We start from the raw sequence: 22854 nt of genomic DNA, 5'->3' as shown, positions 1-22854 counted from the left end.
TTGATGTGACATCGACGATCTGTGGCGGTCCATAACCCTTGCGTACGGAGACCATCTACGTGGGCTCCCCATGCGTACTCGGACGAATCTGTCGTGAGAACTTTCTGATGAGGAAGGTGGTGAAACTGCAAACCTCTGGAAAGATTGGAAGAGAGCATCCACCAGCGGAGAGAGTACTTCAATGAAGGCGTCACCGCTATATGACGAGAAGGCGGATCTAGGGCTTGTTGCCACTGGGACGCCAGAGTCCACTGAGGAATGCGAAGGTGGAGTCTTGCAAAGGGAGTCACATGCACCGTAGATGCCATATGTCCCAGAAGGACCATCATTTGTCGAGCCGTGAGAGTCGATAGGGAAGTTACGTGATGACAAAGGCGCAAGAGAGTGTCCTGATGATTGAGGGGAAGGAAAGCTCTCATGCGAACAGAATCCAACACGGCGCCAATAAATTGGATCGATTGAGTTGGAACCAACTGAGATTTGGGAAAGTTGATATGGAACCCCAGACTTTGAAGAAAAGAAATAGTCTGAAGGGTCGCTTGAGTAACCTCTGGAAGAGAAGGAGCTTTGATAAGCCAATCGTTGAGGTAAGGAAAAACTTGAAGTCCCCGAGCACGAAGGGCCACGGCTACCACGACTAGACACTTGGTGAAGACCCGGGGAGAGGTTGCCAAGCCAAACGGAAGAACCCTGTATTGAAGATGAAGGTTCCCCACCTTGAACCGGAGATATTTGCGAAAATTTGGATGGATAGGAATTTGAGTATAAGCCTCTTTGAGGTCCAGTGAGCACATCCAATCTCCCTGATCCATGAGGGAGTACAAAATCGGAAGAGAGAGCATGCGAAATTTCTCTTTGACTAGAAATTTGTTGAGAGCTCGGAGATCCAGAATGGGTCGCAAATCCCCCGTCTTCTTTGGAACTAGGAAGTATCTGGAGTAAAACCCCAGATTGTGTTCGGAAGGAGGAATCTCCTCTACCGCTCGAAGGCGAAGAAGCGCCTGAGCCTCCTGAAGAAGAAGGGGGAGTTGCGAGGAACTGGAAAGACACTCTCCTGGAGGGTGATCTGGAGGCACCTGAAGTAGGCGTAGAGAGTATCCCTCGCGGATGACCGTGAGGACCCAAAGGTCCGATGTAATGGTTTCCCAGACAGATGTAAAAAGGGAAAGGCGACCTCCGATGGGTAGGGAGGAGTTTGGATGCAAAGAGGTTGGAATGCTCACCACTGAGCATCAAAAAGACGGAGCTGTTTTGGTTGGAGCAGGCGCCTGGGACTTTTGAGGACGTTGTTGCTGGGGCCGTCTAGGTGAAGGCCTAGAGAAAGCCGGCGTGGACTTCATCGGGTAGCGACGAGCTGGAGGTTTGTAAGCTCTAGTCGCAGAAGGCTTTGGTTTTGGACGAAGAAGAGAGGCGAAGGAGCGTTCATGCTCAGAGAGCCTTTTAGTAGCCGCCTCAATCGAGTCATCAAAAAGCTCAGAACCTAGGCACGGCAGGTTCGCTAAACGATCCTGTAAGTTGGGATCCATATCCACTATTCTGAGCCATGCAAGACGTCGCATGGCCACTGCAAATGCCGAGACCCTGGAAGAAAGCTCAAAAGCATCATAAGATGCCTGCAACATGAAGAGACGCAATTGAGAGAGACTGAATAATATGTTTATATTCAGAAAGGCGTTCTCTGGGCCAGTCTGGGCAAAAGGATGACAACTGCTTCAAAAAATAATTAAAATATGAAGTAAAGACATAGTTGTAATTCAAAATTCGATTTGTCATCATCGAATTTTGATAAAGTCTGCGCCCAAACTTGTCCATAGTGCGCCCTTCGCGCCCCGGTGGGACTGTTGCAGACACCTTAGAAGGATGAGCCTTCTTCAGGGACGATTCCACCACTAGAGACTGATGAGAAAGTTGTGATTTCTCGAAACCTTTGCAGGGAACAGTGCGATACCGAGACTCCAACTTCGAGGGGATCGCTGTCACAGAATAAGGAGTCTCCATATTCCGCAGGAAAGTCTGCTTCAGCACCGGTGTCATGGGCAGACGCAAAGTCTCCTTAGGAGGATGGGAAAGCTCCATATCTGCCAAATATTCGGGCGTGTACTTAGAATCGGAATGCAAGTCGATGTTAAGTGCCTGCCCCATGTCGAAAACAAATTTTGCAAACGAAGAAGACTTTGAAGTCGAGGCTTCCTCAGGGGAGGCAGAACGAGAATGAGGCGTCACTGAAAACGATGGAGAAGCCTCGCACGAATATTGAGAGACTGGCTCCGATTCAAGGTGCAAAGTGATGGAGGATGCTCCACTGCCAGTCAGAGGAGGAGTGGCTGAATGCTTCCGCTTAAGACTCCGAGATGGAGAGGTGCGCAGAGTGCGAGGTTTAGCCAGAGGAGATCGATCCCGAGATAAACGCCTCGAAGGCGGAGTCCTCGACCTCGAATGCCTCGATGAAACCGAAGAGGCAACGGTACTGTGAGAGCGAGGCACAATTTTCGAAGTGAGATCCGAAGGCCTCGAGCTCTTCGAGGGAGTGAGCTTCGAAGACCGAGACCAATGCTTCCATCGAGGCAACGATAGTTTAGAAATCCGTTCAGGAGAGGAATCCGACGAGGAAACCTTAGATCGAGACCTGCGACGAGGAGACCGTCGACGAGGTGCAGACTGCTGCTCAGGCTGGAGTTGCGAAGACAGAGTCGAGGCCGGGACCAACTGAGCCACTATCGAGGAAATCTGCGTAGTCAAAATTGACTTAAGCATGTCATCAAACATGGGGACGGAGACCAAGGGACTCGGAGTCACAGGTGGTCTCGTGCGTTCCAAGGAGGGCGACCTCGAATGAGAGTATTCCCTGGACTTGGAAGCACGTTTTGGAGATGGTCGAGAAGACGGAGTCGAACCTGGAGCCCCAGGTTGCGTAGACGCAGACTCTGTCGGTTTCTTAGGGATGGTACCTGAAAAGGAAGCAGGAGACTTACCCCCTAATCCAGGCTTCGAGGACACCGCCGAGGCCTTCGAGGCCGAGGCCTGTCGAGGAGGCGAGGTCGAGGTCTTAGCACTCGAGGATTGTCCCGAAGTCGAGGGCTTAACAGCTGCCTCGACCGAGGCCATAGCTTTTTCAGGCTCCATTCGAGGAAAAAGTTCTAAGAACCTGTCGCAGCGGTGCTTAAAGGCACGAGGTTGAAGAGTGAGGCAGCGAAGACAATCTTCCGGGCGATGAGTCGACCCGAGACAGATCATACACCGACTATGGGGATCAGTGATGGAGATAGTCCTGCCGCACTGATAACACCTTTTAAACCCGGTAACAGGCCGGGACATAGATAGGACAAAGTCCGTGTCGAGAACGAGGAAGAGAGGCCTAGGCCTCAATCTCCCAACCCGACGACAATAAAACACAAAAGGAATTAAAATTTTTTTTTTTTGAAAGAAAAGAAAAGAACGAGAACACAGCGACCGAAAACAACAAAGAGTACTCAGCCGCGGTGAAGAGAAGGCACAACGCTACGGGAACCAAGTCGACAAGTCTTCTCAGCTCCACGGAAAACGTTGAACTGAGGATCCTCACAGGAGATGCGCCCCCTAGTTCGGGCGGGAAGGCAAGCGCGCATGCGCAATGCAGCACTCAAAAGCTCGAGATCTTCAAGCAAGTTTGCTTTTGAGGCTGTCCGCTGCGGGGCTCCGTCGGTGACGTCACCCATGTGTGGGAATATGCTGCCTGCTTGTCCTGGGATAATGACAATTTTGCATGAGGTAAAAACTCTTTATAGTTTATAAATCTTTCCTTTAAATTAAATATGGATAAATCTGAAGCATTAGCGACCAATGATAAATTAAATAGAGAATGGGGTCCAGATTTTCCTTTAAAGTGGACAGAAAAGTATTTTAAATATTTAGGTATTTATTTGCCGGGGAATCCTAAATGGTTATATGAGGTAAATATTCCAACTTTGCTTAATTATACTACACTAAAATTACAAAAATGGCACAATTTACCTTTATCTTTGGGGGGTAGGATTGCTTTATTTAAAATGATAATTTTTCCAAAATGGTTATATGTATTCCAGATGATCCCTTTGGTATTGAATGGTGATTGGCAGAAATTAAAAACTTTAAGTATAAAATTTTGTTGGGCAGCTAAAAAACCTAAATTGTCTTTTGATTTTTTATTGGGTCCGGGTATAAAAGGAGGTTTAGGGTTTCCAGATATTCGTATTTATAATTGGGCTTGTTTATTACGACATATAAGGGATTGGGTTCTAGAGGATGATTCATTTACCCCTTTGTCATATGAAAAAGCATTTTTTCAACCTTATCATTTATTATTTTTGATTCAAGTACCAATGTCAAGATTACCAGATTATTTAAAAGGAAATTCTATTTTGATTCCATTAAGATTAGTATGGAATAAATTATTGAAATTTTTGGAATATCATCAAATTGTTACTGATTTTTTGCCTATTCAAGGAAATAGTGATTTTTCTCCGGGTATGACTAATGTTACTTTTAGACATTGGGCAAATAAAGGGATTAGATTTATTGCTCAGCTTTTAGATGAGTCTGGGAGATTGTGTAGATTTCCAGAACTTTCCTTAATTGTTGGAAGTGGTCCAGGGGCATTGTATGGATATATGCAAGTACAACATTATATAAATCAAATCATAAGAGGGGGGATTTCATTGGGTGTACACGATAAGATTTTAAATTTTTTTAACCAATGTAATGATATTCCTATTTCGGTATCTTTATTACATAAATTGTGGTGGAGTTTGATTCCAGATAGAACATATGACAATATTATACAAAAATGGAGTGATAAAATGGGAATTCAATTAACACTTCAAGATTTCAGTCAAGCTATTCATCGTTTGCCTAAAATTATTACAGGATATATTTGGAGAGAATGTACATATAGAGTTTTACATAGGGCATTTTTTTCACAAGTACAAGCATTTCATGCAGGATTAGTAAATTCTTCTATTTGTATCAAATGTGAGAAGGATTCCAATACTTTGTCTCATGCGTTTTGGAAATGTCATCTGATCAAATCTTTCTGGTCTGCCATCCTATTATTTTTGGGGTCATTATGGAATTGTCAATTGGTTGAATCTCCAAAAGGTGTGTTGTTTGGCAAGGCAGCAGCTTGAGGGGTTTTTGGACATGAAAGATGTATTCTTTTTCAAAAAGCATGTATGATTGGTCATAAATGCATATTACAATATTGGTTACAAAAAGATCCTCCAAATTATTGGCATTGGAGGAATCAATTCCATCATTTAATTTTATTTGAGGTTTTTGAGGTTCGTAAATTTCCTAAAAGAACACGATTATTTTTAAAAATCTGGGATCCTTATATACAAAAATTATCCTCGAAAGCAAGAAGTTTGATTCTTAATACTTTATATTAGATATAAAAATTAATTTTTTTTTATATATTAATTATTTGATGTTTTATGTCATCTTTCATTCTAGGATAGGGAGGGAAATTTGAATGATTTTGATATATATATATATATATGAAGTAATAAGAGGGGATATAGGGAAAAATAGTTTAGATATATTAAAATATATGTTGAAGGAATGATAAAATGTTTATGCAAATGAAAAATGTGATGTAGGAGGATGTTCTTTGCAGTTGAATTCATGGTAGAACATTGTTTGATTGGGTTCAAGAGTGTTGTAGGTTGGTTGTGGTCAAGCGAACTCCTATGGTTCTGGACAGGATGTATGAATGGGTCCTGTTTGAAGGATTTGTTTTGAAGGAATGATGAACATTTATTGTAGGTTAATATGGTCAATTTAAATGTAATGACTATTTTACTGTGTTATATTATTATGTATCTATTGCATTTCTTCAATAAAGTGTTATAAAGTGAATTGACCATGTTGACTTCTGGTGGATGTTTGTCATTCCTTCGGAATGGATTTTTGAACGGGACTTGTTCGTGGATTTTGTTTGGAGTTGTGGGAGTTTTGGTTGGGCACGGTTGATTTGTGGCATTTTTGAGCACAGTTAGGCGGTGTTTTGCCATGAATTCAACTGCAAAGAAAGTGGTTAAGATATATTAAAAAAATATATTTTGGAGGAATGATAAAATGTTTATGCAAATGTTTTATTGTGAATTTGATTGTAAAGAATGTCTTTTTGTATCATATTGTTGTATATTTGTTTGATTCCTTAAATAAAATGTTATATAACATATAAATCTTTCCTTTTGGCTAAATCTTAATAATAATATTGTCATTTATAGCTAAAGAGACATATGATCAAGAAACAGTTTTATTTTACTTGTGTGATTATGATAAACATACCCAGGGCCTCAAAATAGTACCTGGCGGGCTGCGAGTTTGAGACCACTGGTCTATTCCATGTTTGGTGTACAGCGCTGGTAAGAAATAGTAATAGGTAGAAATAGTCTGGCAAACTTACTGGTGTAGGATCCCCCCCCCCCAAAAAAAAATACACCTCACCCATTTTTCACTTTTTTTTTGGGGGGGGGAAGATTCACAAGGAAGTGGGCAGTTTAAAAATTAAGGTGTTAGAAATAAATTTAGCCTAGTTTCTTTTGCAAAAAATTCCAAGTACTGTACATTTAAACCAGAATTGACCCCGTGGTCGTCGTCCCCTCCCCTCCCCTCCCCTCCCCTCCCCTCCCCTCCCCTCCTACCTCCTATCTTTCCGAAGGATTGGTCTGGTGTATATATATATATATTTACTTTTGTTCTAAAATCACCCCGTCCAGTAGGGGATGGAATGTACTCGGCAGCAGGAGAGAAGGCTCCGCAGTTGTCGCTCCCGTATGGGCCAAAACATCGAAGAGAACCTGCTCGCGGCCCCCCACCAAACCGTCCGAGGAGGCAGCTGCCCGCGAGCGCTAGCGTACGTTACGCTCCAGTCAATGACTGCCCGCGCGGAGCGGCCGGCTCGCTTCGCTCTTATCTTGCCCTAGGCAGGGGACGGCACGCGCAAGTCGCGAGCTGGGAAGGGGAGGGGGAGGGAGGAGTTCGAATGTTCGTTCCCACTTACGGATAACCACGTAGGCCGCAGAACCTTGTGTCCCCAGCTCCTCCTGCTGCGTACCACACGTGCAGGTCGCGCGGACGACAATCTCCACGCGCTCCCGCAGCTTGGAATCACGTGACTTCCGGGAGCTTCCGCCGCCCTAGGGTGGGGGAGGGAGAGGGTTTGTCCGTGTCAAATATAGATTCACAGTGAAGTTCTACACAAACAGGGAGGGGTTGGGGGGGGAAGAGATTGAGTTTACCGTTTATTACAAGAAATTAAGAGAAGGGTGTTTTTTTTTAATTGATACGAGGAGACATTTTAAACTTGTGAGAATAGGAGTTCCAAAGTGTGTTCTGATGCTTTTTTTGTTCCCCTTTGTGATGAGTTTACTTCCATTTATAGCAGGGGTAGGGAACTCCGGTCCTCGAGAGCCGTATTCCAGTCGGGTTTTCAGGATTTCTCCAATGAATATGCATTGAAAGCAGTGCATGCAAATAGATCTCATGCATATTCATTGGGGAAATCCTGAAAACCTGACTGGAATACGGCTCTCGAGGACCGGCGTTTATAGTGTGTTGATTAAAATCTGTGTTAAAACAAATGTGTTTCTGGGTGGTATTGAAATGAGGGTAGATATATGTTAAGATTCCACCAGTTCCTTTTTATGTGTGTGTGTGTGAAATTCTTTGTATCTATCTCATGCATTTTTTTTTTGTCTCCACCAAATCTACTAAGAAGGTAGAATCCACCATCCTCTCCATAAAAAAAGTATTTTCTGATGTTACTCCTATGTCTACCGTCCTAGAAACATAATGTAATGTAATGTAATTTATTTCTTATATACTGCTAATTCCGTTAGGTTCTAAGCGGTTTACAGAAAATATACATTAGGGTGCATTAAAATTATAAGTAAGATAGGTACTTAGAAATTCCCTTACTGTCCCAAAGGCTCACAATCTAACTAAAGTACCTGGAAAAATTACAATTAGTAGAGTAATAAAGAAATAAAAATAGAGATAGAGGAGAAAAATAAGAAAATAAACATTCTAATAAGACTACAATGATCTAAAGGACTTTGAAAGGTTGAAAAGAGAGGAGATAGGAATAGATGCAGAAGGGAGAACCGTTGAAACAATATAATTCTGAGGAAATTTAAATGATAAAATAAAAACAAAACAAGTGGCAAAACAATGAATGAGATTAAAAAATATATCATAAACTAAAAAGAAAGTGAAAATAAAATCAAAACAGTCAAGACTGAAATCCAGCTTGAAATGACTTCACTGCTTTGGCTGCCAAACTTCTCCAGGTGTCATCCGATCCTAGTCAGCATACCAGAAGCCCCAGATCCAGTGTCTCCGGTTCTCAACTCGTCTGAGATATTCACACCCTCCTCCTGCATGCCAAATTCGATGAATCTGTCTCATTTCTAGACAGGCACCGCGCTTCTCTGACCGTGCGGGGTGCCACGACGACCGTGCCATCCGGGCCAACCATGGCCTCCCCCTCGCGATGGCGGTGGTGGTCATGGGGGTCGCTCCTCTTCATGGCCGAAGCTGGCGGCTGCAGCGCCTTCTCTGGGTTGACGCTGCTCAGCAGAGCCAGGCTGGTGTCCGGGCCGGGCACCGCCAGCGGCGGGCGAGCGCCGAGTCGGCTGCCGGCTTTTCCCCAGCAACGGGGGTGACAGCGATGATGGGGTGGAGGGGCTGGGTGAGCAACTGTGCCGGGAGCATCTCCTTGCCCGCATCCTTCAGCTCCAACTCGGTCATCCTCACCGACGTGACCTGCCCCAACAATGCCCAACAAAAATAACCACAAATGCCGTGCTGTCCGTTACAGCACTCAAAAGGCAATGACGATTGGGCGCCGCCTCCCCCCTGGTGGAGTCCACGCCGCTGGGATCGCCGGCAACTGACATGTCCTCTCCTCTCTCTACTGCCAAACCCGGCCTGCCGAGCCGTGCATCCCGGGTCTCCCCGACTGTCCTCGCTGGATCCACTGCAAGCACCCCAATGCCGACCTCCGACCCCAACCACTGGAGAAGGGCCCCAAGACCGCTGCATGCGGGCCAAACCGCCAAGAAAAGACAGTAGTCTCCAAATTTAAAACAAGATCAATCAAAAATGAAAAAAAAACTTAGAAAAAAATATTACAGGAGTGTAAATGTAGATAATAAAACCAAATTAAATAATAAAAGAAACAAAAAACATAAACATAAACAAAGAAAACGGCGGGAGGTACTATAACAGCAACCTAACTCGGCGCCATCTTGAAAAAAAAAATAATGGCAGATAAAGTCCAAATGTAATGCTGTGACCTTTGTTTTTCTCTCTCTCTCTCTCTAAATGGGACAGAGCACACACAGGACCTCCCCGGACCTCCAGATCCCGTTAAATATAGTGCAAAATAAAGACAGCAGATATAAATTCTCAATACTGACACATTATGATCATTAAATTTAAAATAAAATCATTTTTCCTACCTTTGTTGTCTGGTGATTTCATGAGTCTCTGGTTGCATTTCCTTCTGACAGTGCATCCTTTCTTTCTTTCTCTCTCCCTGCCCCCCACCCCCTTTCTTTCCTGACATTCCTAACATGCACCCTCCACTGTCCACCTTAAATACTTGCTAACTACAGAGCTTATCTTTCTGGCCATCATGTTTTCCTCTTCCATAAAGCTGCAGCATGAAGCTGAACAGAAAACCATTATTGCTGTAATCCTTGTTGTGCAGCTCTAGAGACCAGACCCCCTGTGGATCCTTTCTGTCTTCCTGCCCCCCTTTTCTCTCTTTCTCTCTCCCTGCCCACCCATCCCCAAGCCGCTGACGCAGAAACAGATCAGCTGCATGCAGCAGCGACTGCACAACCTTACCCTCCATCCCACCCACGTCAATTCTGATGTCGGAGAGGAAGTTCCGGACCAGCCAATTTCTACCTGGCTGGCTCGGAACTTCCTCTCTGACGTCAGAATTGACGCGGGGGGGGGGGGGGGGCGAAAGCTTGTGCAGTCACTGCTGCACACACCTGATCTGTTACTGTGTCAGCAAAGCAGAGAGAAGCGTTGCCTTTAGGTCACCTGTCCCGTTGACCCCATGCACAGCTTTGGGACACAGAAATGTCCCATTTTAGAAAGAGCGTACCGAAGCTGTGCATGGGGACAACGGGACAGGTAATCTAAAAACAGGACATATGGTCATAGCCAAATGGCCCATCCAGTCTGCCCATCTGCAATAACCATTATTTCTTCCTCCCTTTAAGAGATCCCACATGCCTGTCCCAGGCTTTCTTGAATTCAGACACAGTCTCTGTCTCCACCACCTCTTCCAGGAGACTGTTCCACGCATCTACCACCCTTTCTGTAAAAAAGTACTTCTTTAGTTTACTCCGGAGCCTATCACCCCTTCACTTCATCCAACTATACCCTCTCATTCCAGAGCTTCCTTTCAAATGAAAGAGATTCGACCCATGCACATTTATTTATGCCACATAGGTATTTAAATGTCTCTATCATATCTCCCTTCTCCCTCCTTTCCTCCAAAATATTCCAGTGGCGTACCAAGGGGGGAAGGCGGGGGGGGGGCGATCTGCCCCGGGTGCACGCCCCAAGGGAGTGCACAGCTGGCTACCCACCAGGGAATAGGCTGCCGCCGGGGAAAGGCTGCCATTGGCCATCAGGAACAGGCTGGCGCCGAGTTCTCCCTCTCTGCTTCTCTTCTCCGCGGGCCAACCAACTCTCGCCGCCCGACGTCAATTCTGACGTCGGAGAGGACATTCTAGGCCAGCCAATCGCTGCCTGGCTAGCCCAGAACGTCCTCTCCGATGTTAGAATTGACATTGGGCGGCAAGAATTGCTCGGCCCCGCAGGGAAGAGAAGCAGGGCGAACTTGACGCCGGCCTGTTCCCGATGGCCAGTGGCAGCCTTTCCCCAGCAGCGGTGGCAGCAGCATGTTTCCCAATGGTGGTGGCATGGGGGAGGGCAGGGAGAAAGAAAGAAAGGGGGGAGACAGGGAGACAGAAAGAAAGAAAGGGGGCAGGGTGAAACAAAGAAAGAAAGAAAAAATGGGGCATGGGTAGAGAGAGAGAGAAAGACAGACATAGAGAAAGAAAGGGGGCATGGAGAGAGAAAGAAAGAAGGGGGCAGGGTGAAAGAAATAAAGAAATGGGGCACGGAGAGAAAGAGAAAGACAGACAGAGAAAGAAAGGGGGCATGGAGAGAGAAAGAAGGGGGCAGGGTGAAAGAAAGAAATGGGGCACGGAGAGAGAGAGAAAGACAAACATAGAGAAAGAAAGGGGGCATGGGGAGAGAGAAATAAAGAAAGGGGTAGGGTTAAAGAAAGAAATGGGGCACGGAGAGAGAAACACAGACAGAGAAAGAAAGGGGTCATGGAGAGAGAAAGAAGGGTGCAGGGTGAAAGAAATAAAGAAACGGGGCACGGAGAGAGAGAGAGAAAGACAAACATAGAGAAAGAAAGGGGGCATGGGGAGAGAAAAAGAAAGAAATGGGGCACGGAGAGACAGAGACAGACATAGAGAAAGAAAGAAAGGGGCAGGGTGAAAGAATGAAAGAAATGGGGCACAGAGAGAGAGAAAGACAGACATACAGAAAGAAAGGGGGCATGGAGAGAGAAAGAAAGAAGGGGGGGCAGGATGAAACAAAGAAAAAGTTGGGGGAGGGAATGAGGTTTGGAGGAGAGGAAGCATACAGGAGACTAAAAGAAGGGAAGAAATATTGGATGCACAGTCAGAAGAATAAAGTGCAACCAGAGACTGATGAAATTACCAAACAAAGGTAGGAAAAATGATTTTATTTTCAATTTAGTGATCAAAATATGTCCGTTTTGAGAATTTATATATGCTGTCTATATTTTGCACTATGGCCCCCTTTTACTAAACCACAATAGCGGTTTTTAGTGCAGGGAGCCTAGAGCGTCGAGAGCAGCGTGGGGCATTCAGCGCAGCTCCCTGCGCTAATAAACGCTATTGCGGTTTAGTAAAAAGGGAGGGGGTATATTTGTCTATTTTTGTATAGTTGTTACTGAGGTGACATTGCATAAAGTCATCTGCCTTGACCTCTTTGAAAACTCGCAGAATATAAATGATAATTAACATTTTCTCTGCATACAGTGTGCTTTGTGTTTTTAAAATTTTATTGTTGGTAGATCATTTTGACTTGGCCACGAAGGTAAGGGGAAGGGAGGGAGGGGAGCTGCTGAAAAAAATCTAGTAATCCTTGCAGGCTTGAATGTGCAGGGAATTATTTTTGTTAAATCATGTTTTGTTACGTGACTGACATTATTTAGATTTTAATTTCTATGAATGAATAGAATGAAAATGATATAAAATTACTTGCTTGTTTTTATGTGCGTGCGCTGAAGGAAAGTGGAGAGAGAGTGGGCTGAGGATGCTGAAGGGAAATGGGGAAGAGAGAGTGGGGAGAAGACGCTGATTTAGAAATTGACAATTGTACAGAATATTGTTTCTTTTTATACTTTAATATAATAAGTTCAATATAAAACAATTCAAGGCTTGTGTGGATGGAATCAGGTGGTTTGTGAGGATGGGGACCGAGCTTATGGGGATTAGTCCAATAAAATGGTATTTTCTTATTTCTCATTTGTTTTATTTTTATTTGTTAATTTGTAAAGTGGAGTGGTGATTGTTATGTATCAGTTTTTTCAAATTTACATCTACTGTCTTTATATTTTGCACAGTATTAGAGGACATGTATTACTGTTTTTGTGGTGTTGTGGTGTTACATTGTATGCAGAGTCTGGTTTCTTGGCGGTTCAGTTTAACTTTTGTCTACATATTTCTATTTTTAGTTTGTGATTATTCCATATTGGGAGAGGGTGTATCTGTCTGTGTGTATGAAAGGGACATGGCTTTCTGATAGCATCAACTGTACAGGATCAATTGACTGTGCAGGATCTGGCTTGTTTAGTTTTACAATGTATGTGTTGGTGTTCTAGTGCTCACAGCAGTGTTTAAGATGCTGCCTTTTCCTAGGTACACTCTTGTTGTGCGATATGTGGATTGTTACTAAAAATCATATTTTTCATATAGATGGGGGAGGAGTGTCAAAAAATGATGGGCCCCGGGTGTCACATATGCTAGGTAAGCCACTGAAATATACATATTGAAATCTTTAAGTCTGTCCCCATATGCCTCATGATGAAGACCACACACCATTTTAGTAGCCTTCCTCTGGACTGACTCCATCCTTTATATATCTTTTTGAAGGTGCGGTCTCCAGACTTGTACATAATATTCTAAATTAGATCTCACCAGAGTCTCATATAGGGGCATCAATACCTCCTTTTCCCTACTGACCATAACTCTTCCTATGCACCCTATCATCATTCTAGCTTTTGCCATCACCTTTTCAACCTGTTTGGCCACCTTAAGATCATCACACCCTTGAGTACCTGAATAAATTAATGTAAACCGTTCTGAGCTCTCTAGGGAGAATGGTATAGAAAATTGAATAAATAAAAATAAATAAATACAGCTCTTCTGTCATGCACATAAGTTCTTCACCCCCTAAACTGTACCATTCCTTCGGGTTTTTGCAGCCCAAATGCATGACCTTGCATTTCTTTGCATTAAATTTTAGCTGCCAAATTTCAAACTGTTCTTCAAGCTTCACCAGGTCTTTCTTCATGTTATTCACACCATCCGGGATGTCTATTGCAAATTTTGGTATCATCCACAAAGAGGCAAATATTACCCAACAGCCCTTTAGCAGTATCACTTATAAAAATATTAAAAAGAACAGACCCTTAAGGCACACCACTGGTAACATCCCTTTCTTCAGAGCGATCTTCATTGACCACTACCCTCTGTCATCTTCCACTCAACCAGTTTCTGACACAGCTCGTCACTTTGGGGCCCATCCCGAGGGCACACAGTTTATTTATTAGACGTGGAACACTGTCAAAGACTTTGCTAAATACACCACATCTAGCACATTCCCTCTATCCAATTTTCTGGACACCCAGTCAAAGAAATTGATCAGATTTGTCTGCCAAGATCTTCCTCTAGTGAATTAATGTTGCCTTCGGTCCTATAATCCACCGGATTCCAGAAACTTCATATTATGTCTTCTTAATGTCTGGTAAAGATTTGTTTGTAGATTGATATCATTCAAGTATTTAAGTGTTTGCATCATATTTCCTCTATCCATTCTTTCCTCTAGGGCAAGGATTATCAACCTTTTAAAACCAAAGAGCCAACTTATCCTAAAAATTTGACCCAAAATTTACAAAGAGATGCAATGGGTAGAGAAGGGAGTTTTAGATATTCCAGGTCTCTCATTCTCTCTTTTTTCTCCAAGGTCTAGGTTCTCTCTCCCTTCTTTCTTCCCTCCAACTACTCACAGGTCTCTGCACCTCCCTTCCCTCCCACCCTGTCCCTGCCCGTCGCCCTCCTCCAAACTCACAGCCAAAGTTCTCTCCCCTCTCCATTCCTTGACCCATTAATCTCCCAACCTTACAATTCCCCCTCCCCCCGGGCCTACCGAGGTACTTGGTGGTCCAGTAAGGGGGGGGGGCTAGATGGCAGGAGTGCAGCCCTTTCTCTCTTGCCTCCATGCAGCTGCCTTCTAAAATGGCTGTGGTGACCTTTCACGGCTGCTTGCGGAATTTCCTGTAGTACCGTGAGCTGCCGCAAAAGTTTGCAGTAGCCATTTTAGAAAGCAGCCACGAGGAGGCAGGAGCAGGAGGGCCTCACTTCTGCCATGAAGACACCCCCCACCCCACTGCTGGACCACTCATACATGCGCGGATGCCTTCATTCCCGATGAACAGGCAGCGGGGTTGGGGTTGGGGGGCACGGAGCTGGGGCATAACGGGGAGGGTATGGGTGGAATCGGGTGGGCCTAGGCACAGGTCTAGATCTAGTAACCCTACTTCAGCATGTCCACTCTTGCAAATCTTCATGTCATCTGCCAAAAAAACACACTTTTCCTTCTAGCCCTTCAGAAATATCACTCACAAACATACTGAACAGAACGGGCCCCCTAGTACCAATCCTTGAAGCATACTGCACTAATCACCTTTCTTTCCTCCAAGCAAATTCCATTTACCACAACTCTCTATTGTCTGTCAGTCAATCAGTTTGTAATCCAGGCCACCATTTTGGGTCTTAACTTCAGCCTGCTAAGTTTATTGATGAGCTTCATATGAGCAACCATGTCAAAGGCTTTGCTGAAATTATTGTAAACTACATCTAGTGTATGTCCTTTATCCAATTCTCTGGTCACCCAGTCAAAGAAATCAATCAGATTCATTTGGAACAATTTCTCGTTGGTGAAACCATGCTGTTACCCATTAAATTCCAGGTAGTTCACTAATCTTTCCTTCAGCAGAGCATCCATTATTTTTCCAACCACAAAACATTGCTGTCAAATTTGATCATGTCACTCCTCTCCTCTGTAAAGCACATTGGCTACCTATTATTCATCGTCTCACTTATAAAATACTCCTCACCTTTAAAACAAAAAACTCTAACCAACCAGCATTTATAAATAAACTTTTCATCCCATACTCATCATCCATGACCCTCCGATCTAACAATCTACTTTCCATTCCGTCAATACATGAATTGTTTTACGATATTACTCGTAAATCCATTTTTTCAGTTACTGCCCATACGTTGTGGAATGCCCTCCTATTAGATGTTTGATTAGAGAACTCACTTGGAAAATTTAAAACCAAGCTCATAAATCTTCTCTTTAAAGATGCCTTTACTCTTTAGTATCAGCTTCCGCTTCTCAAACTTGTAATTTCTGTGAAGCTCTGAAACATCAAACGCTTCTTCTGTAGCGATCCCCTCCCTAATGTCTTGCCACTCCTCTTTTTTATTAATTTTACTTCGATGTATTTTAACCAACTACTCCTTTCCCAACTTCCCTTTTGTCTCATGTACGTTAATGTATTTTAATATATGACAAATATTGTTTTTATTTACTCATTTTAACAATTTTCAACAATTTTGTATATTGTACACTGTTTAGACATTTGTTTTGATAGGCGGTATATCAAAAATAAACAAACTTGAGGCTTACTGGCCTGTAGTTTCTTACTTCTCTATTACCACTTTCATTGTTTATTGAAAGCTTCTATACCACTACTAATGACTGGGGAGCCAATTCAGAGCAGTTTATATGAGTTTCTGTAAAGATATTACAATACATGAGCCTCTTTACAATACAGAGTTACAATACAGAGTTAGCGTTTTCTGAGATGGTTTTCAATACATACACATTTATACCACAATCAATTTATGAAGAAGGACCACATTTGCTCTTCTCCAGTTTGACATGTTCAGCCCCCAATACAATACTGTTCTTAACTGAGTATAGTAGCATTTCAGTTAACTGGGTCTCAGTTAACCAGGACTCTCACTCAACCGGCATAAAAATTTCCAGTGGGGGAAAAAAAAAGCGTTCTGAGCTGCAAATTCTCCCTCCCTCAAGCCCCAAAGCAGCTACAACACCCCACCCCGAAGCAGCAGCGGTCTTGAGCCACAAAGCTCTCCTACCTACCTCCCTCCCTCAAGCCCCAAAGTGGCAGAAGCAGGAGGCGACTCTGAGCTGCAAATTCCCTCTGTTTATATTTGAGTCCTTCCCCTCTCAGAACCATTGCAGGCCTCTCCTAGGGCCTACCTTAAGCCATGCTGGTCCAGTGGTGAGCAGGGAAAAAGCAATCCTGCTATGCTCCTGCCCTTTGCAGTCTCACTACTCAAAATGGCTGACACAAGTTTATTTATGTGGATTTATTAACTGCCTTCTTCATGAAGAGATTCACCCAAAGTAGTTTACAATATATTGAATAATAAGTACTGTTACCATATTTTTCGCTCCATAAGACGCACCGGACCAAAAGACGCACCCTAGATTTAGAGTAGGAAAAACAGAAAAAAAATATTCTGAACCAAATTGTGTACTAATATATACCAGGCTCTGCACCCAGCCCCCTCACTCCCTGCCAGGCTCTGCACCCACCCCACACTACCTGCCAGGCTCTGCACCCTGTCTCCCCTTCCCGGCTGTTCCTTTAATTTTTCATATACACACAATACACACAACAGATATAAATTATCAAAACTGACACATTTTGATCACTAAATTGAAAATAAAATCATTTTTCCTACCTTTGTTGTCTGGTGATTTCATGAGTCTCCTTACTTCATTCCTTTCTTCACTCAGGCCCAACAATTGTCCCTTTCTATTTCCTCCCTCCCATGTCCCAAATTCATGCCTCCTCACTGCCTTCCAGCTTTTGTCCTTTGTTCTCCCTCCCTCCCATGTCCCGAGTTCATGTCTCCTCCCCCTCACTGTCTTCCAAACCTTTGTCCTTCCTGCTGCGCCGGACACTGTCTTCCTCCCTCCCTGCTGTGCTGATGAAGCCTGCCTACCCTCCGTTGATTCCTCCTCCTCTGGCTTGGGTCCGCTGCGCCATTACTCAAAGAAGGGAAGGGCTAGCGTGCAGCAATTGCACGTCGCTGGCCCAGAAGCCTTCACCCAACATCAGAACTGATGTTGGTTCTAACGTCAAAAGACGGTTTGTGGGCTGGCAACATACAATCGCTGCACGCTGGTCCTTCCCTTCTTTGAGTGGCGGTGCAGCAGTGGACCCGGGCCAGAGAAGGAGGAATCGGTGGAGGGTAGGCAGGCTTCAACACAGCAGGGAGTGAGGAAGGCAGTGTCTGGCGCGGCACACTGGACCTTCCCTTCCCTTCCTGGAGTTGCAGCACAGTGGCGGCCATCAGGAGCAGTGGCGGCAGGCAGGTGGGTGGCAGTCAGCCCATGTACCCCCGATGGGTGGGGCATTTTGAAGAAGTACAACGAGGTGGGGGTGTTTTAAAAAAGTTACATTCGCTTCATAAAACGCACCCAAATTTCCACCCAATTTTGGGTGGGAAAAAAGTGCGTCTTATGAAGCGAAAAATACAGTAAGTATTTTTCCCTATCTGTCCTGACAGGCTCACTATCTAACTATGATACCGGGGCAATGGAGTGTTAAGTGACTTGCCCAGAGTCACAAGGAGTACTCTAGGATTGAACCCATAACCTAAGGCTGCTGAGATAGCAGCTCTAACCACTAGGCCAACCCTCTACTCCACAGTAACCTCATGAGACTGCTATGAGTTTGGTTTATATTCGAGTCAACCTTTTTTCACTCTTTATTGGGGGGGGGGAGGTTAGCTCTGTTTATATTCAAGTACATACAGTACCTTGTATTAAAATTAGATTTTAGCAAAGCCTTTAACAGTGTTCCACACAGACGTCTGATAAATAAATTGAGTGCCCTCAGAATGGGTCCCAAAGTGATGGGCTGGGTCAAGAACTGGTTGTGGAAGGTGACAGAGGGTAGTGATCGCTCTGAGGAAAGGGATGTTACCAGTGGTGTACCTCAAGGTTCTCTTCTTGGGCCTGTTCTTTTTAACATTTTTATAAATTATATTGCTAAAGGGTTGTTGGGTAAGATTTGCCTCTTTGCGGATGATACCAAAATCTGCAATAGAGTAGACCCCCAGGATGCTGTGAATAACATGAAGCATGGCGAAGCATGGTCTGAAATTTGGCAGCTAAAATTTAGTGCTAAGAAATGTAAGGTCATGCATTTGGGCTGCAAAAACCCAAGGGAATGGTATAGTTTAGGGGGTGAAGAACCTATGTGCACAACAGAAGAGCAGGACTTGGGTGTGATTGTATGTGATGATCTTAAGATGGCCAAACAGATTGAAAAGGTGACGGCGAAAGCTAGGTTGTATAGGGAGAGGTATGGCCCGTAGGAAAAAGGAGGTATTGATGCCCCTGTATGACTCTGGTGAGACCTCATTTAGAATATTGTGTACAATTCTGGAGGCCGCACCTTCAAAAAGATATAAAAAGGATGGAGTCGGTCCAGAGGAAGGCTACTAAAATGGTGCGTGGTCTTCATCATAAGACATATGGGGACAAACTTAAAGATCTCAATCTGTATACTTTGGAGGAAAGGCGGGAGAGGGGAGAAATGATAGAGATGTTTAAATACCTACATGGTGTAAATGCTCATGAGTTTGAAAGGAAGCTCTAGAATGAGAGGGCATAGGATGAAGTTAAGAGGTGATAGGCCCCAGAGTAATCTAAGGAAATACTTTTTTTTTACGAAAGGGTGGTAGATGCATGAAACGGTCTCCCAGAAGAGGTGGTGGAGACAGAGACTGTGTCTGAATTCAAAAGGGCCTGGGATAGGCACATGGCATCTCTCAGAGAGAGAAAGAGATAATGGTTATTGCGGATGGGCAGATTAGATGGGCCATTGTGCCTTTATCTGCCATAATGTTTCTATGTTTCTACAATAAGTCCATAAAGTACTAGGTGTGCTCCAGAGGCAACAAAATACTGGTTAGATTTGCTTAAACCTGGGAAAGTTTACATTTTATTACTTGACATTGATATCAACTGGCCCTGTACTAAACTGAGAGATTATGCAAAGCTGAGTATCTAGCTGCAAAAGGATGCAGTGGGAAACACCAGGCAAACAAATGTAGGGTACAAGTAGAACAGCTCTTTATTTTAAACAAATGCACAGATGGAACCCAACACATAAGGTTATCATATTTGTGAAATAAAAAAGAGGTCACATGATCCCCACTCGACTCCTCCCCTGCCTACCACCAGTTTCTCCATGCCCTTCACCCAACTTTCACCCATTTCCTCAGTCCTCCTTCCGAACCTCTGTACCCTTTTAGTACTTCTCTCGCTTTCTCCCTCCAACAACCTTCCATAGGGGGCTTACCTCTCTTTCTCTCTCCCTCCAACCCCCTTCCCCCGGGTGCCTCCCCCTCTCTCCAACTCACTTCCCCTCAGGTGCTTCTCGCTCTCTCCAACCCCTCCCCTCTCGCTCTCTCCAACCCCTCCCCCCACTGGTACTTCTCTCTCTCTTTCTCTAACACAGTGTAATAACATTAATATTCCATCGTCTTCATTAATTAGGTTAGAATCCTCCAGTATAAAAAAATATATTTAGAGAATTGCTCCTAATCTTTAGAATTCTCTTCCAATTTAATTGAATCTGAATGTAATTACCAAATTCAGGATATATAGAAGAAACAACAAGTTTTCAGATTTTTACAGAATTCAGGGGTGCACAACTCTGGCCCTCGAGGGCTGAATCCAGTCGGGTTTTCAGGATTTCCCCAGTGAATTTGCATGAGATCTATTTGCCTATACTGCTTCCATTGTATGCATATTGATCTCATGCATATTCATTTGGGAAATCCTGAAAACTTGGCCTGGCGAGGTCCAAAGTTGGCCACCCCTCAGTAAACCAAAGTGGTTTATAATACATTGACTAGTAATCAAGTAATCATAGGTACTTTCCTTATCTGTCTCGGAAGGCTCACAATCTACTGTAACTGTGGCACCTGGGGCAATGGTGAATTAAGTGACTTGTCCAGAGTCACAAGGAGCAGGCTGGGATTAAACTCATAACCTCAGGGTGCTGAGGCAGCAGCTCTAACCACTGGGTCACACTTCTCTTAACAAACACATTCAAAAGGAGGTCTGAGTGGGAGAGTGAGCTAAAGAAGTATAATAGAGAAGTAAGAAGAAAGGGGCTAGTCAAGAGTTCATTTCCAAATATGTTAGGTACTCGGTTATTAATTCCTGTAACTCTGGGTCTTTCACCTGCCTTTCTACTTCCTCTTCAGTTAGCACCTTATTCCATGTGTAAACAATTATTCCATGTGTTGAAGAGTAGTGGCTCGTAGCCAGCAGGGGGTGATGGTTATGGGACGGTAATGGAATGGATTTCAGAACATAATTGTGCAGTATTTTTTTGTGGAGTTTTTCTACAAAAGCGCCTGTTTTTCGTATGATTCTGGGTAATTCTAGTTAGATACAAGTATATATGTTAGTTAGGGCCACCCCCAAATAGAAGCGTACGAAAAAGGGTGAATAAAAATCTAAATATGAAGCCAAGGCCAGAAAAACACACTATAGATTAATATAAGGGAAAGAATGGTGTTTTTTATGTACTTTGCTGTTGTGCCTGATCATAAAAGAAACCAGTGGAATCCATTTTGTGGTCAGTTTATCCAGGTCTTTGTTCTCAGCATCGTGGTGTTAATTAATACCACATGTGCTGTAGACTGGCTAGGAAGATAACGTGTCCTAAACTAAGATATAAAATGCTTGAAGTATGAATGGCCGAGTTATGAATGAATGGGGGCCCCTGGAATGATTTGTGTGACTGTATTTGAACAAAGGATTGAGTTTTGAAAAACATAATTATATATCTTTGCAACCTAAAGAAATCCTAAAGCAACATCTGGAAGTAATTAAGTCAGACTCCTGTTCTAACATAGGAAGCTCAGAGGGGGAGACCAGCCCCTCCTCCTCCAGGCTAGGGTTTGTGTGCAGAATCCATAGCCTGTCAGTTTTTTTTCTCCAAGGTTGAGAACCTTTCAGCACCCTGTTAATAATTGTAGATTCTCTTAAATATGTTATAATGTTAATTCAGAAATCAAAAGTAATTTTCTAAAACTGTCTAACTTTGAAACATGGAGGAATTTTGCTTTGTCTAAACTTTTAAGACCACCCATGTTATTTTATTGGTTGTCAACCTGATGTCACAATAAGCCAAAAGTATATAATAGAATGAAATGAGATAGTAAGACGAGCTCGTTATGAGAAGGCCAGCATTTGGCAACTATAACGATCTCCCATTAGCGCAACTGTTAAGCAATTATGCTTGATTCTTTTGATATCATAATGGAAAAATAGAAACAATAATTCAATAAATCTTAATTATAATTTTGAAAACCTTGCGCTGGTGTCATTTTGCATGTTTATTATTTTTCAAACCTAAGCTTTCAAGAGGCGTCGATGTCCCTTGCTCAGTGTAAACAATTTTTTATTTTAAATAAGAAAACCCAACCAACAAATTACAATCAACTATGGACTGACAACAAGGGAAACCCTGATACAAAACAACAGTCCCAATCCCCCAGCCACCACTCCCCTCCCCAGATGCATAAGCAAAGCATGAACCACGTTGCAGTAGACTTGGACTCTGATAGCCTACTGCATAAGAATAAAGACCCCCCCACCCCTAACCTCCACACAACTAGGAAGGTTAGCTTGTTGTTCATATATCTCACTCTGTAGAGTTCTAATAATAATAATAATAACAACAGTTTATATACCGCAGGACCATGAAGTTCTATGCGGTTTACAATGATTAGAAAGATGCTACAAATAGAGTAGAACTTACATAGTTGAAGAATAGTGGCTAGCAGTTTAAGGGAATAGTTGTGATGGGGGGATTGTGCAGATTCGCTACCTAGGTATTTCAAAAACAGGTATGTCTTTAGGTGTTTCCTAAATTCACCATAGTTATTTGTGTTTATAATTAGATTTTCCAAGTCTTTGCCCCATAATGCCACTGGACTGCATGTGTCTCATTCTCTACTGTGTCTCATTCTCTTCCTTACTACTAGTACTCTCTTCTCAGCCTCTCTTCTGATTGGATCCCTTATTTCTCTCTCTGCATCAACCATTCTGCTGTGCTGTTTTCTGGATCACTTCCTTCTTCCCGTCTATTAGCCTTTCTTTTGATGCTTCTATTCAAACCCTTTATTTCTTTCACTTTATTAGTTATCTTCTGTTGTTCCCATCTGAGGAACATATAACTTTTTGTGATGGTCCTGACTAGGTCTCCTCTTTTGCTTTTCTATTTGGGTTTTTTTTGTTGGGGGGGGTTGTTTGTGTGTTGTTGTTTTTTTGACAGAAGCCCTCCATTTTATGGTGTTACTTTTCTTTTGATTTTGAGCTTATATTTGCATCAGTTGCTTCGGTGAACTC

The 22854-nt window shown here is 43.4% G+C and overlaps 1 protein-coding gene across 4 annotated transcripts in view; it reads right to left on the bottom strand.

Annotated features, from left to right (window-relative positions):
- TDRD1 (tudor domain containing 1) overlaps positions 1-22854 on the bottom strand; it is a 613801-nt gene that overhangs the window by 581998 nt on the left and 8949 nt on the right. For 2 of the 4 annotated variants that reach the window (XM_033943144.1, XM_033943148.1), the window contains exon 1: positions 7022-7152. The exons of 1 other annotated variant lie outside the window; for it this stretch is intronic. The gene's annotated coding sequence lies outside the window, so the exon portion shown is untranslated. Of the gene's footprint in view, positions 1-6711; positions 6891-7021; positions 7153-22854 lie in introns of those variants that run through there. One more of the 4 variants, XM_033943146.1, reaches the window with a different exon arrangement.

This window comes from Geotrypetes seraphini, chromosome 4, assembly GCF_902459505.1.
Source record: "Geotrypetes seraphini chromosome 4, aGeoSer1.1, whole genome shotgun sequence".
In the NCBI taxonomy this organism is placed as follows: Eukaryota; Metazoa; Chordata; class Amphibia; order Gymnophiona; family Dermophiidae; genus Geotrypetes; species Geotrypetes seraphini.
The sequence above is the reverse complement of the archived record's forward strand: the minus strand, read 5'-3'. Positions and strand labels throughout refer to the sequence as shown.